The 14,995-nt window shown below is 35.0% G+C and overlaps 1 protein-coding gene and 1 long non-coding RNA gene across 5 annotated transcripts in view; one reads left to right on the top strand and one right to left on the bottom strand.

Annotated features, from left to right (window-relative positions):
- Positions 1 to 14,995, bottom strand: part of LOC126764831 (phospholipid-transporting ATPase VA) — an 80,509-nt gene that overhangs the window by 30,542 nt on the left and 34,972 nt on the right. The window lies entirely within an intron of this gene.
- Positions 10,347 to 10,700, top strand: LOC126765024 (uncharacterized). Its single transcript, XR_007668240.1, has 2 exons — positions 10,347 to 10,404; positions 10,502 to 10,700. It is a non-coding gene; the product is annotated as an uncharacterized LOC126765024 (long non-coding RNA).

Raw genomic sequence — 14,995 nt, 5'->3', positions numbered from 1 at the left:
AAAGTCAACACTTAACCAAATATATTCGAGCCATCGATATATTCCCCGTATTCTATTAAATCCATAAAAAAGTTACCCAAAGAACGAAAAAAATTGAAAATAGTGAAAAAATATCAAGTGGTAAGTTACGCTTCGCCGCGGGTGTAGTATATATAAAAGAAAGTCGTATTAGCTACAAAATTTATAACTCAACAACGGCTGCACCGATTTGGCTGGGGAGGTAGCTTAGAAGCAGGGTAAGGACACACTTCTATTACTTCTTCTTCTATTACAATGAAAATGAAATGTACGTTTTCCTTTTTGAATTGAATTTGAATTGTTCCATTTTGCGGCGAAAAATATGGAATATGGAAGTTTCGAGTTGGAGCAATTTTGGCTGAGATCGACGCTTTGGAGGTTATAGACGAGGATACCCCAGAGAATCCCGATGAAACATGGCAGAAAACTGAAAGAAACGCGAAAAGTTTGATTATTGAATTCCTAATAGGGCCATACACGACACACAAATCCATTTTGCGCTCGTTCTTCACACAGTGAACATATGCGACAGGCAAGCGGAACATTTCTTCGAATTTATTTCTAATGTAGCACTTTTATCGATTTCTTTGTATTTCGTTAATAAGTTATTCCAACTTTGATTTTTCTCAATTTTATTTTTATATTTATCACTTTTCGTTTGCCAAATTGCCAATTCATTTTTTATTAGATCAATAAATTCTGATACGAAATCTTTATTAAGGGGGGATCCTGCTTTAGAAGCTTCAAAAAATCGATTTTTTTTTTTGCTTAAATCTCTTTAAAAATTATCTAAGAATATTTCCCCAAAGTTATAGATTGAAATTCGAAATATTGTCGAAGCTAGAAGGGAAATAGTGACCGAGCGTCTAACAGATATATGAGCGCTTGGACAAAAAGCGAAAACTTTGAAGCGTGATTTCTCGGTTATAAAATGTAGTGAAATAGCTTGTTGAAATGTTTGGATTTTTAGGAATTTTTGAACTTGTACTTTGCGGTACATATAACCCTCTAGGTACCTCCTATTTTTTAATCAGGAGGACTCCCTTCAATACGGAACCTTCAGATCGCGGGGCCAAAGAAATCGGAATTTTGCCCTTAATATAAATCTAAATGTCATAATGTAATTCTATTATCAATATGGTAAACTCTATACAACTCTGTCATAGCTTTAACCTTGGTCGAGACCAATGGTGCTTGGCTAGGCCTAGGCTAGTTTACATACATTTGTATGAAAATACGTGTTGTATTTACGCTCATATATGTACATACATACAATATAGATACATTTTTGAAATTTCTTACTTCTCGATTTGGTTGAAATCAAATTGACTGCCTTGTTCACGCTTGGCGTGGCAAAAGCGTTCACAAAAAATGTAACATTTTGAGAAATATTACATTTTTTCTTAACCTTTAAAACGCTCTAGCGGCTAAAATATTTGACCTAGGTGGGTCAATTAAATTGCACGGTTAGGTAATTTAAAGAGCTTTCAGGAAATGTACGCCCCACTAGGGGCGTGGCATTAGGCGAAAATGGGTTTTCACCATGTCCCCTCTTTTGTTTCACTACAGTTGCGGGGGTATGAGGCCGGGGGAATCAAAACATTTTGCGAGTTAGTTCCCCCTGGGGCTTTCAGGAAAGCCCTCAACCTCCCGTCTATCCCTACCAGGGGCGTGGCAATAGCGTTCACAAAAATGTAACATTTTGAGAAAAATTACATTTTTCTTAACCTTTAAAACGCTCTAGCGGCTAAAGTATTTTACCAAGATAAACATACAAACCAATTTGGACATGTAACGAACATGAAAACAGATAAATCAACCGTGCGAAGTGATAGAAACATACCAAAGTTCATATATTTTCATACAAAATATTTGGGGTCTAGCCAAGCACCATTGGTGCACTAAGGTGTAATATTATAATATCGTCCTTTCGATACGAAATCCCTGAATTTTTTTTCTGAATTCTATAGACAATAAAATTCAAGGAAGCTACCTGGAAGCGCAAGTCGTTTGCTACACTCTAAATATATTTAAATAACATTTAAAAACAAAATATGCCTGGCCAGACCCGAGGGTCTCGATGAGGGTTAATTTTAATTCTAATTTCTCACTGGGCTACTTTTTTTTCGTGCTCACCAACACAGTGATAGATCCTCTCATGCCGACCACTGAGCTAAACAAATTTTCACAAATTTGGATACGATATATGAAATAAAAAGAGGTTGCTCTGATTAAAATTCAAAAGTGAATCAGAGCAATTGATTCATTTCAATGTTTTGATGATTTGATAAGTGAATTGTTAGCTTCGGGAGCTAAGATCGACGAGATGAATAAAATATCACATTTGTTACTTACTTCACCATCGTCGTATGATGGTGTTATAACCGCGATTGAAACGTTATCTGAGGATAAACTAACATTGGCATTTGTGAAAAATCGATTACTTGATCATGAAACAAAACTTAGAAGTGCTGATAGAGATACAAGTGTAAAAATTCTACAAGCCGTAGGGAACATTGCACAAAACGTTCACAAAATAACACCATATAATTTTAAAAATAAATACAAGCAAAAATATTTCAAAAGTAATTTTAAAAAGAAGTTAAAGTGCCATCATTGTGGAAAAATAGGCCACATTAAAAGCGACTGCTACACCTATAAAAAAGAGTTTAAACAAACAAGGTTCTGAAGTAACTGTTCAAATTGCAACTGCACAGCAAGGCAGGGGATTTGCGGGACGCGGTGTAGCGAGACGTAAAGATAACACTGTATCATTTATTTTAGATCCTGGTGCTTCTGACCACTTGATAAAAGATGTCAGCATGTTTATTGAGTATATTGAATTAGATCCTCCAGTGGAAATCGCAATTGTAAAGTGCGGTGAATACGTGTACGCAACAAAGAAAGGCATAGTGGGACTACACAAAAATTTACAAAATCCGATTACTCTAGAGAATGTTTTATTTTGCCGGGATATACCGGAAAACTTACTTTCTGTTAGAAAGATGCAAAACTCTGGGATGACCATCGAATTTCATAAGGAAGGTGTCAAAGTATATAAAAATGGTGAAGCACCATATATTGAATTGACATTATGTAGTAAAGTATATACATCATTTAATAATAACTACCAATTGTGGCATGAGCGGTTGGGACATATTAGTAGAGGCCAATTTTTAGAAATTCAAAGTAAAGATATGTTCAATGATACTCATCTTTTTAACACTGTACAACCTAATAATGATTTATGTGAGGCTTGTATTAATGGAAAACAGGCTAGATTACCTTTTGGAAAATATAAAGATAAAAACTACGTAAAAAGACCCTTATTTATAATTCATTCTGATGTTTGTGGTGTGATTACACCATCCACGGTGGACCGTAAAAATTATTATGTCATATTTGTTGATCAATTTATTGTGTAACGTATCTAATCACTTATAAATCTGACGTTTTTATAATGTTTAAAGACTTTGTCACTAAAAGTAAAGCACATTCCAATTCAAAAGTTGTGAATTTGTACATAGACAATAGTCGATAATACTTATCGAATGAGATGAAGGATTATTGTGTTCAAAAAGGGATCACTTACCATTTAACAGTTCCACACACTCCACAGTTGAATGGTGTGTCCGAACGAATGATAAGAATAATAATAGAAAAAGCGCGGACTATGGTAAAAGGGGGAAAATTAGACAAGTGTTTTTGGGGTGAAGCAGTATTGACAGGTACCTATTTAATTAATAAAAGTCCAAGTAAAGCTTTGAGGAATAGTACAAAAACTCTTTACGAACTGTGGCATGATAGAAAACCGAATTTAAAGTATTTGAAGGTATTCGGTTGGACAGTATATGTGCATAACAAAACAAGAAAAAGGAAATTTGATGCGAAATCAAAGAAATGTATACTTGTTGGATACGAACCGAATAGGTTTAAATTGTGGGATGAAGATAACAGAGGCTTTATAACAGCAAGAGATGTTATTGTAGATGAAACAAATATGGTACATTCCAGGAATGTAATGAAAGATAGTGTCGAATCAAAAGGGTTTAATTTCCCGCATGATAGTACGGAGGGAATTAAACAAAAATTCCCGAATGACAGTACGGAAGAAATATATAATATAAATATGATAAAAATTATGATCTGGTAAATACGGTTGAAAATGTATCAGTAGATGAACACAGTTCTAAATCGTCAAATACATTTGAAGAAATAGAAAGTAGAAGTGATAGGTCTTATTGGGAAGAAGCAATAGAGGAAAAACTAGATTCGCATTCTTATGACAAAACTTGATCTTGTACAAAGACCTAAACATAAAAATATAGTTGACTTTAAATGGATTTTTACAATTAAGCACGACGAATTAGGCAACCCGGTCAAACACAAGGCAAGACTTGTTGCACGAGGTTTTACACAAGAATATTTAAATGATTATGTTGAAACGTTTGCTCCAGTAGCTTGAATTTCAAGTTTTAGTTTTATATTGGCTTTCTCCAACCAATTTGGTTTAAAAAAGTTCATCACATGGACGTTAAAACCGCATTTTTAAACGGTACGTTAAAAGAGGAAATTTATAATACATGAAAGTTCCTCCAGGATTATCCTGTGATACAGACAAAGTCTGTAAATTAAATAAAGCCATATATGGTCTTAAGCAAGCTGCTAGATGTGGGTTTGTTGTTTTTGATAGAGTATTAAAGGATATGGGTTTTGTGAATTCCACAAATTATTGCATTTACATTCTTGACAAAGGGGACATATTGAAAAATGTGTATGTGCTCTATGTAGACGATTTGGTGATTGCAACTGCAAATATTAAAACAATACACGAATGTTAAAATTATTTGATGAATAAATTTAGAATGACGGACTTATTTGAGATCCGACATTTCATTGGAATAAAAATTGAATAGAAAGAGAATCAGTTATGCTTAAGTCAAACCGTTTACATTAAAAATATACTGAATAAATTTAAAATGAACGACTGTAAACCTATTAGTACTCCACTTCCAAGTAAAATCGATTATGAGGCATTAAATTCAGATGACCGATGTGCCATGTCGTAATTTGATTGGCTGTTTGATGTATGTTATGATATGTTTGCGACCAGACTTAAGTACATCAATTAATATTTTAAGTAGATACACCAACAAAAATAATGCAGAATTATGGAGATGTTTAAAAAGGGTTCTCAGATACCTTAGTACCTGATTTAAAGTTAGTTTATATTAAGAAACCTGATTATAAAAATATTTTAATAGGCTGATTGGGGTGGGTGTGAAACTGATAGAAAAAGTACTACAGGATATTTATTTCAAATGTTTGAATCATGCTTAATTTGTTGGAATATAAAGAAACAAAATTCTGTAGCTGCTTCATCGACTGAAGCAGAATATATGGCATTATTTGAAGCTGTAAGAGAAGCTTTATGGTCAAATCGTTGTTAAAGGGTGTAAAGGTTGAGTTGTTGGATCCAATAAAGATTTGTGAAGATAATCAATGTTGTATATGAATTGCTAATAACCCTTCATGTCACAAAAGAAAAAAACATATTGATATAAAGTATAATTTTTCTAGAGAACAAATTGACAGATAAACCTGCAGACCGATTCCTAAAATTGAGATGTCAAATGAGACTGGTAGAAGAGAAAAATTGAATACAACATAAAACTAATTATTTAAATATATATCTTAATTTTAAGTAATTATAGTCTGATTCGGTTTTTCTGGGTTTTTCCCAATCCTTGCAACAAATGTTGGACTATGTAATTGTAATTTCCCAGAGTGCACAACTCGTCATATAAAAGTATGAAATAATTTTTATTTTTAATTTTCTTTTCAGTGTAGTTTTTGAGGAGGCGTATTAGATTTGTAGTTCCTTTTTAATTACATCACTGCTATTTATCATTGTGAATATTCCAAGTGAACAGATCAAAAATTACACTTCTATTACTTCCTCTTCTATTACAATGAAATATGTACGTTTTCCTTTTTGAATTTTATTATACTAGTAATAACCCCCGATAATCGGGGGACTCCGTTATTTAAAATGAAAAAAGTAAAAAAAAATTTTTTTATAAAAACTCAATTTATTCAAGTACTTCATGGAAAACTACATTCGTAGTGGTTTTATTTTGGTCGTAAGTCTTAACTTTGATATCTTGAGAAGATCGTACTCGACTCAATGCGACATACAGCTGGCCATGCGTAAAACAATCCTCCTTGAGGAAAACACCAACTCTTGCTAGAGTCTGCCCTTGAGATTTGTTTATTGTTATTGCGAATGCTACAATTATTGGAAATTGGCGACGCTTTAAAATAAAAGGAAGTGTTGATTCGCTGGGCTGTAAATGTATACGGGGCAATAAAATTTGTTTCCCTTGTGATTCACCGGTTAAAATTTCGACCTCCAAACAATTACAATGTAGTGCTTTTACTATCAAGCGAGTCCCATTGACCAATATGTATTAAGATTGCGGATTAACATCACAACTGTTCCAACCTTAAGCCTTAACTCATGAGGCGCTACTCCACTGAAATTAAGGGAGTTTAGAAATTCTGTAGGGAATCCGACATTCTCTTGAGGATCTTCAGAAACGACAGTATCCACGCTATAATATACCCTTTCTTCACCGGGCAACATATTTACTATTTCGCTATTTATTATCGTACAGTGATCCTTTTTTGGACACAAAATTGCCCGATCCTTCAAATCCACTAAGTTTTCATTTAGCAAAATTATCTCTTCTGGTATATTGATTTTCGACTCTGGAGAGAGCTCTCGACCTTCTCCAACACGCAAAAGAAAACTGTTGTATAAGGATTCTTTAGAACGCATATTCGTTGAGAGTTTGAGACACCTAAAAAATTTCCAAAGTGAGCACCGTTTCACAAACTATAGCGGCGCGTGAGCTATTGGGCACGGCAGGAAGAACTTGCCTGAAATCACCACCTAATAAAATAACCTTTCCACCAAAAGGTATTTCATTTTGGTGAATATCACGTAATAATCGATCTAAGCAAAAGTAGCATGCTAATTCGGCGAGCATTGCGATTTTCTTCTCTGGCCCTCTGTTCCTCTTCGCGTTCAACCTGCGCCATATGCTTATACTCATTTGCCAAGGGGTTAATATTTGAAAGCATTTCGTGGATTTCTCTCAGCAAATACCTATCGCAGTTTGAATTATGTTGTGCCCTTATATCAGTTGCTTGATCCGTGTCAAGAATAAACAGCTGGGCGTAGGAGGATTCTGAAGGATGATCTGCATGCAATGGACCTACCCTATGATATATTGATCCATGTATTCGGAAGCAATATGGTCCGCGCCCTGTAGGCTCCGCAATTTTCGCTTCGAATGATGCAAAAGCAAACGAACTATTTAGCTGCCGAATATTCTCCAAATAGTGTCCCCGCCAAGAGCTCAAATCATTTTCTAACACAGCTTTCAAAAACTCAGGTACACGTAATTCTTGAAGTTTAACTTTTCCGCCATGACAACATGTCGTAAAGCCATTTCTTACCTAGTAACAATTTCAACTAAATATTTAGACAATAAGTATGTATATACATATATTACGAATATAAAACAATTAAAAGTACAGGTACCTTTTCACTTCCGAAATGTTTTGCTTTACAGTGTAAACATATATTAGTCAAACCCCCAAGCGAACTATACTCCGGAAGAACTACGGAGTTTAGGGCAGCTTTGAAATAACTTGCCATAGATCCTGCATGACTACGGCTCTAATAAAACAGGTCAATTCATATACATACATACATACATTAACAATTAAAAATTCCTTTTTATCTATAACATTCACCTCTTCTCTTCGACCTGTTAAACTCCTTTTTCGTCTAATTCGCCTTTGGTTTGGCATTTTATTTTTAATAATTAATCTGAATCTGAACTGAAATTCGATGTAGTATGTATGTATTCGCTGGTAATAGCCGCCTTGACTTTTGGAAGAAAACTGAACTGACTCAAAGCTTACCTAACGCAATAACACTTCTAATCAAAATAACGCCGACAACAATATTTCTGTTAGATTTTGCACTTGCGTCTTCGCCCATACATATGTATGTATATACATACATATGTTTGTAAGTATGTATGTGTGAATATAAAACAAAGTAGAGTGCGCATGTCAAAGCGCAGTGTTCCTTAGCTCGTACATACATATTCGTGCAACATAGAAGAGAGCGCATGTCAAATCGTAGATAGCGCCTTAGCGCATGCATATGTATGTATGTACCAGTGCACATGCCAAAGCAAACATTTGTAATTTGTAATATTCGTCATTCTCTTATTGTCATAGATAACTTGATTAGATTCTCTTTTCTTGCTCTCTCGCTTGCAGCTGATCTGTTTTCTGAGCTGGCAACAAAACACAATCAGGGTGCCGTCAACCAGCAGTTAGTGAAAAAGGCGGGATGCCAGAAAAGCAGCGCTATAATTACTTGACGAAATTAGTGTGAAATGAAACTGTGCGAACATATTTTTGCAAAATAAATGTTTATGTAAATTAATGAATGATTTTGCATTTTAGCATTTACATATATATGTATGTATGCATTTTCAAAGTGTTTAATTTAGTGTTTTGTATAATTTATTAAATACCCAAGTTAATATTTTTCAGCAGTGGCATCATTGGCAAATGTTTAAAAAAATGCGAGTTTTGACAACTCTCTCTCGAACCAAAGAGTCTCGTATCAAGTTATCTATGCTTATTGTCATTTTGCTACCGAGCAGACAACATTGTTGTTGTTAGGTTTCGCACTTGCGCCTTCGCGTATGTGGGTATGTGTGTAACGAAAGCAAATGACAGAAACATTTTTAATTATTCATTCTCTTACATACATATATGCTCTTTTCTGTAGAAGCGCTGCTTATATTAGCTTAATGTAAAAATTGAAGAAATTTAAACGCAAATATATCAAAAGTGGTTCAATGAATTTAAAATCTGTAAAATTTGTGCAAAGTTTCATATCGCACACTTTAATTTGATGTATTATTTGTCTCTGTACGTTTTGTAGATCTCTGGAAATAAGCGCCTTGTCTTAGAATAATATATAGATATGTATGTGAATGGCGAGTTGGCCGCACGCGCCTAAAATAAATGAAAGAAAAGTTGATTTGATAAATTGTGTTTGTTGTTTATTTTTGTGTCAATTATAAAATTACTTTGCGTAAATTCATACATGATACTAAGCATGGGTTATACTGAGTTTGCTTCTGAACTAGGCAGTTTTTTTAGGACGAACAAATTAATTGGGTTGCACATTTTATAATTTATTCAGTTATTATCTCATTCATTTATTTCTTAAAATATTAGATTTTAGATTATAGAGTCACTTGACACAATGCATAACATTTTTTTGGTATTGACAGAAAATAGCAAAAAAAAAAAAAAAAAAAAAAAAAAAAAAAAAAAAAAACACATGCGGAGCATTAGCAAATGAAAATTTTCATTAGCTCTGCTCTCCTACCGCTCCCAATTTTTTGCTACTGCTACGCCAGAGCAAGCACAGCACTTCATTTTTTGCTCTCGCTTCAGCTATAGTTTTTTACCCAACAAAACTCGGAGCAGAGCAGAGCACATATTTTTACATGTTATACTATGGCTCTGCTGTGGCTCCCTACAAAGTGAAAAACCTTGATGAAACATTGAGAGGATTTAAATAGCTTGTAGCCTTTTAAATATATGTAGTATTAGCAAAAAATAGATACAATCGGATCAATACTATCTCCTGTATACCTAAGGTATTTTCCTGGCTTTGGTCCTGGCAAGTTTGTAAGAGGAGGAAATTTCGGTTACACCGGAAGATAGCCCTTCCTTACTTGTTATATTTATTTATCATATATGGACCTGTAGTGTGCAGATTAAAATTTTGTAAATTTAGTATCAATTAAAAACTCTAAGACTACAACAAACAAAGCCATTCATTCAGATCTTAAAATGCATTTTGTTAAAACTGAGGTAAAAATATTCAGTATAGCATATTTAAGCACGATCAGTTATCATGACAACCATTTGGTAGTTACATTATTAGATGACAGTAACAAAGACCACATATTGTAGATCTCCCATTTAGAGATTAATTAACATATATCTAATTACATAAATTTGTGTATAAACATATGATATAAGTCAATAGTTTTAGATGCTACAAACAATCATTTGTTTAAAAAAAATATAAGGGCTTATTCGAGCTTGGCAATACTACGCAATATTGCGCAAACATCATATTCGATGTAAAAATGTGGCAACTCGTGCAAAAGTCAAACGTTCGAGCGAGTAAATATTTGACACTTGATGCGCGCCAGATGTCATCATTATGCATCAAGAATTTTTGTACTGCGCGCCAATAATGGATGAAGAGAGGTAAGTAAAAGTGGTATTTATTAAATTTAATAATATATATTAATTATTATATTCTCTTGAATATGGGAAAATACATTATCGTGATTTATATTTTCAGTGAAAAATTAAATTCACCGGTTACACAATTGCTTGTAAGGTCCCGACTTGACTAAGAGCCCGAGTTTGCTGGCGGGGAAAAGGAAAAATTCCGTCGTATGGGGTAAGGTCCTCGACAATATGCGTTTTATAAATCCGGAAGTGTCGCAAACAAAAGAGTTTATGCAAAGGAAATTTTTAAATTTGTTTGCGACGTATAAGAGGATTAAAAAACGTTACGACGCGACTTGTCGAGGTGCCACGACGTGGGAATATTTCAAAGATTTTAACAACGTTTTTGGAGTGAGGAGGAAAGATGCGTGGAAGAAGGTGTCAGCCGAAAAAAACGACCAAAAAACTATTGCATATGAAACATTGGATTTTTTTAAAGAAGAAGCGCGGAAAGAGCAGATTCGGCACGAAGAAACTATGAAGATCGAAAAGGAAAAATTGCTGGTTGACAACAAGAATGAGTTCCTATTTTCAATAAAATAAATATTTATTAATTAATTAATGTTTTATTAAAAAAGAAATAGAAAATTGTTTAGTATTCTAGGGTAGGTGATTTTAATTAAATTAACTGATATAACAAGATTTCAATCAATTAATCATTTATTTGATATGTACATATGTATATACATTATTGAAATAATACTTTTATGAAATAAAAAGCATTTTCAAGTTATTTCGTCTGATAATTCCTTCATTAGTGTCATTTATATTTTGAGGTACTTGGTTCAATCATATCGTGATCATTTGAATTTTCTAAATTTTCAGGCATACTCGTATGATTGACTTCAGAATAAACCGGACTGCTTCGCAGTATAAAATTATGTAAAATTGCGCAGGCTAATATCACAGTTGATATGTCTTCTATATTTCGCATATCAATATGATTCAATATTTTGAACTTAGCCCTGAAAATTGCAAATGTTTGCTCGATAAATACTCGGGTTGAACTCATATAATAGTTGAATTGTTTTTCCTCTCTGGAAAGGTGTTCGTTATCTCTATTAAGTAGTAATTAAGTATCTTGAAACAGGATATGCTGAATCGGCTAGAATAATTGCATCTTTCGCAAGTTTTATTTGTCCAGATGTGATCCCTTTGTAAATTGGACTATTTTTCCACACATTGGCATCATGACAGCTACCTGGGTATCCGATGTACACATCTAAAAAACAGAACTTACTGTCGCATATGGCCTAAATAATTGAATATATAACACCAACCTTAAAACAGATCTATTAGCCAAGTACATACCTGCATAATAACTGAAAAATTTCCTTTACGGTCATATTAACTAACTGTTTGAGGAGTGTTACATAATTTTGAAATGCGTTCCATCTAAGCATCCGACAACAAAAGGAAATGAATTTACCCGGCTTGTTTGAAAGTTTTCCATTATTTTTTTCTGCTGTGAAATTGACGGCCAACATATTTCGTTTTTAAGTTTGCAGATTGTCTTGATTGTTTTGAGGAAAAGTTTGTGAGCAGTTCCTTGCCCAACATTAAATCTATCTGCAAACTCGCGATATGTGACTCTACTATTGCTTAGCTTCCAAAGAGTCATATATTCCAAGGAATATTCCTCGCGTGATGTTGACCAAAAAGGTTCTAACGCATTTTTCAAGTCCTAAGACAAATTAATTTATTTATCAGGTACTTCCAAAAAGTAAACAACAATACTTACTGCAAATGTTTCACGAGTCATGAGAAAATGCGTGAAATATGTATCATCATGGTATAATGGAATTGTTTTCCAAACCTTTGACATCTTCGTCACTCTCCTCTTTTTTGAAATTTCAGCGAGGTACCACTTTCTCTTTCTTAAAAAACTTTGTTTTCTATTTTTTCCATACTTGAACAGCAAGTTATTATCACTGGTTATGGTTAAACTTTTACATTCGGTCACAATTCGCGCAAAATGTTGCAATTATTTTGCTTAAGTATCAGCTGAGCATCTGCAACAGTGTTGCAAATTGAGTATCAGGGCTGCAATATTGTCGCAGTTATGGAGTGCCTTGAATAAGCCCTAATTCTTTATGCAACAGGTAGTGACAGTATAAAAATGTTGCGTAAGAATTCAATAATCCTTGGTCATAGTTTACAATCATATTTGGTGTATTATATAGGGTAGTAAAAAAAGTCTTTTTGTATTTCTAATCAAACTTCAACTTATTTTTTTTTACATTTATGATGAACTTTAATGAACGAAATATGTTCCATTTTGGTTGACCACTTTTTGCCATTTTTCCGCTAGAGACATTATTTAAAAAAAAGTAAAACTTTTCTGGTTTCTTGCGAAAAACTGCGATATGTAATTTTTACAGGCTTCTCTTGAAGCCATCTTTACTCCATTACGGGAGATCTAGAAGGCTCTGATGGCCATCACGACGGAGGATTTTTCCAAGTGCTATGATGATTGGATTCGTTCGTTGGCATAAGTGTATTGCCGCGGGAGGGGATTACTTTGAAGAAGATGAAATGGACAAAATTGAAATATACTGATCACAGTATATCTGTATTTAATTATTTCTATTTTTCACTAACAATTTATAAAACAAATTCATTATAGCTTTGATTATTTCACATTTTTTACAGCAACTAGCCTAAGAATCCCCTCCACAGAGTTGTGCGTTGGGTTTGGGACCCGCCACGTAAAAAACGCCGCCAATGAAAAAGTATAAACAACCTCGGATGAGAGACCCCCCTTTTGATGACGAAAATTCTACGAAAATATGTGGCGACTAACAGAAGATTTCAAGACCGTAGAATACTCTTGTAGAACCCCCACAGGTGATCTAGTAACCGATGCCCAGAGTATACTAAAATTATGGAGGGAACATCTCTACAGCTTGCTGAACGGCAATAAAGCATAACACCTGGAGATGCCGACCCCCATTCGCCAATCAATGACGATGGAGCAGACGTTCCATTGCCCGACCATGAAGAAGGTCAAATAGTAATTACCCGTCTGGAGAACAAAACGGCGGCGGCCGATGGATTGCCGGCCGAGCTATTCAAACATGGCGGCGAAGAACTAATAAGGGGGACCAATCCACAAAAAGGGAGACCCCACAATCTGCGCCAACTACCGTGGGATAAACTTCCTGGACATCGCATATAAGGTTCTATCGAGCATATTGTGTGAAAAATTAAAGTCCACCGTCAACAAACTGATTAGACCTTATCAGTGTGGCTTTAGACATAGAGAATCAATAACTGACCAGATATTCGCCATGCGCCAAATCTTGGGAAAAATCGGTGACAAGAGAATCGGCACACACCACGTCTTCGTCGATTTCAAAGCAACAGCATGGAAAGGAAAACTAATACGGCTGTGTAAACTGACGTTGAGCAACACCAAAAGCCCGTCAGGATCGGAAAGGACCTTTCCGTTCGATACCAAACGAGGTTTTAGACAAGGTGACTACCTATAGTGCGACTTCTTCAATCTACTGCTGGAGAAAATAATTCGAGTTGCAGAACTTAATCGAGCAGGTACAATATTCTATAAGAATGTACAGCTGCTAGAGTATGCTGATGATATTGATATCATTGGCCACAACATCCGCGCCGTGAGTTCTGCTTTCTTCAGACTGGATAAGGAAGCAAAGCAAATGGGTCTGGTTGTGAACGAGGGCAAGAAGAAATATCTCCTGTCATCAAACAAATAGTCGTCGGACTCGCGACTTGGCTCCCACGTCACTATGTCAGTCATAACTTCGAAGTTGTAGATAATTTCGTATATCTTGGAACCAGTATTAGCACCAACAACAACGTCAGCTTCGAAATCCAACGCAAAATAACTCTTGCCAACAGGTGCCACTTTGGACTGAGTAGGCAATTTAGAAGTAAGTCCTATTTCGGCGAACAAAGACCAAACTATATAAGTCACTAATTATTCCCGTCTTACTATATGGAGCAGAGGCATGGACGATGACAACATGTGATAAGTCGGCGCTACGAGTTTTCGAAAGAGAGGTTCTTTGGAAGATTTATAATCTTTTGCGCATTGGCAACGGCGAATATCGCATTCGCTGGAACGATGAGCTGTACGAGATATGTATATGACGGCATTGACATAGTGCAGCGAATTAAGAGACAGCGGCTGCGTTGGCTAGGTCAGAGAAAGGGGAAGACCTCCACTCAGTTGGAGAAATCAGCTGGAGAAGGACCTGGCTGTACTTGGTGTCTCGAATTTGGGACAAATTGCTAAAAGAGACGATTGGCGCACTGTTGCTAACTCGGCTATAACCGCGTAAGCGTTGTCTACGCCATTAAAGAAGAAGAAGATATATGCAGGCAACGACTTGCATCCAACGGTATAAGGTTTGCTAGTTTTTTCTAGCCACGTTATTTAATATAAACAAGCATTCATACAACGATATTTAGGATTCGTTATTATATCTGAAACTCAATTCTTTTAACATTAATCAACCCATATTTACTAGAAGACCCCGTTAATTTTATTTCCGCCAATCCTTTAGTTACTTCCGACTATTTTAGTCAT

Source organism: Bactrocera neohumeralis, unplaced genomic scaffold (assembly GCF_024586455.1).
Source record: "Bactrocera neohumeralis isolate Rockhampton unplaced genomic scaffold, APGP_CSIRO_Bneo_wtdbg2-racon-allhic-juicebox.fasta_v2 cluster10, whole genome shotgun sequence".
In the NCBI taxonomy this organism is placed as follows: Eukaryota; Metazoa; Arthropoda; class Insecta; order Diptera; family Tephritidae; genus Bactrocera; species Bactrocera neohumeralis.
Note: the sequence above shows the minus strand (reverse complement) of the source record. Positions and strands in the feature narration are given on the sequence as shown.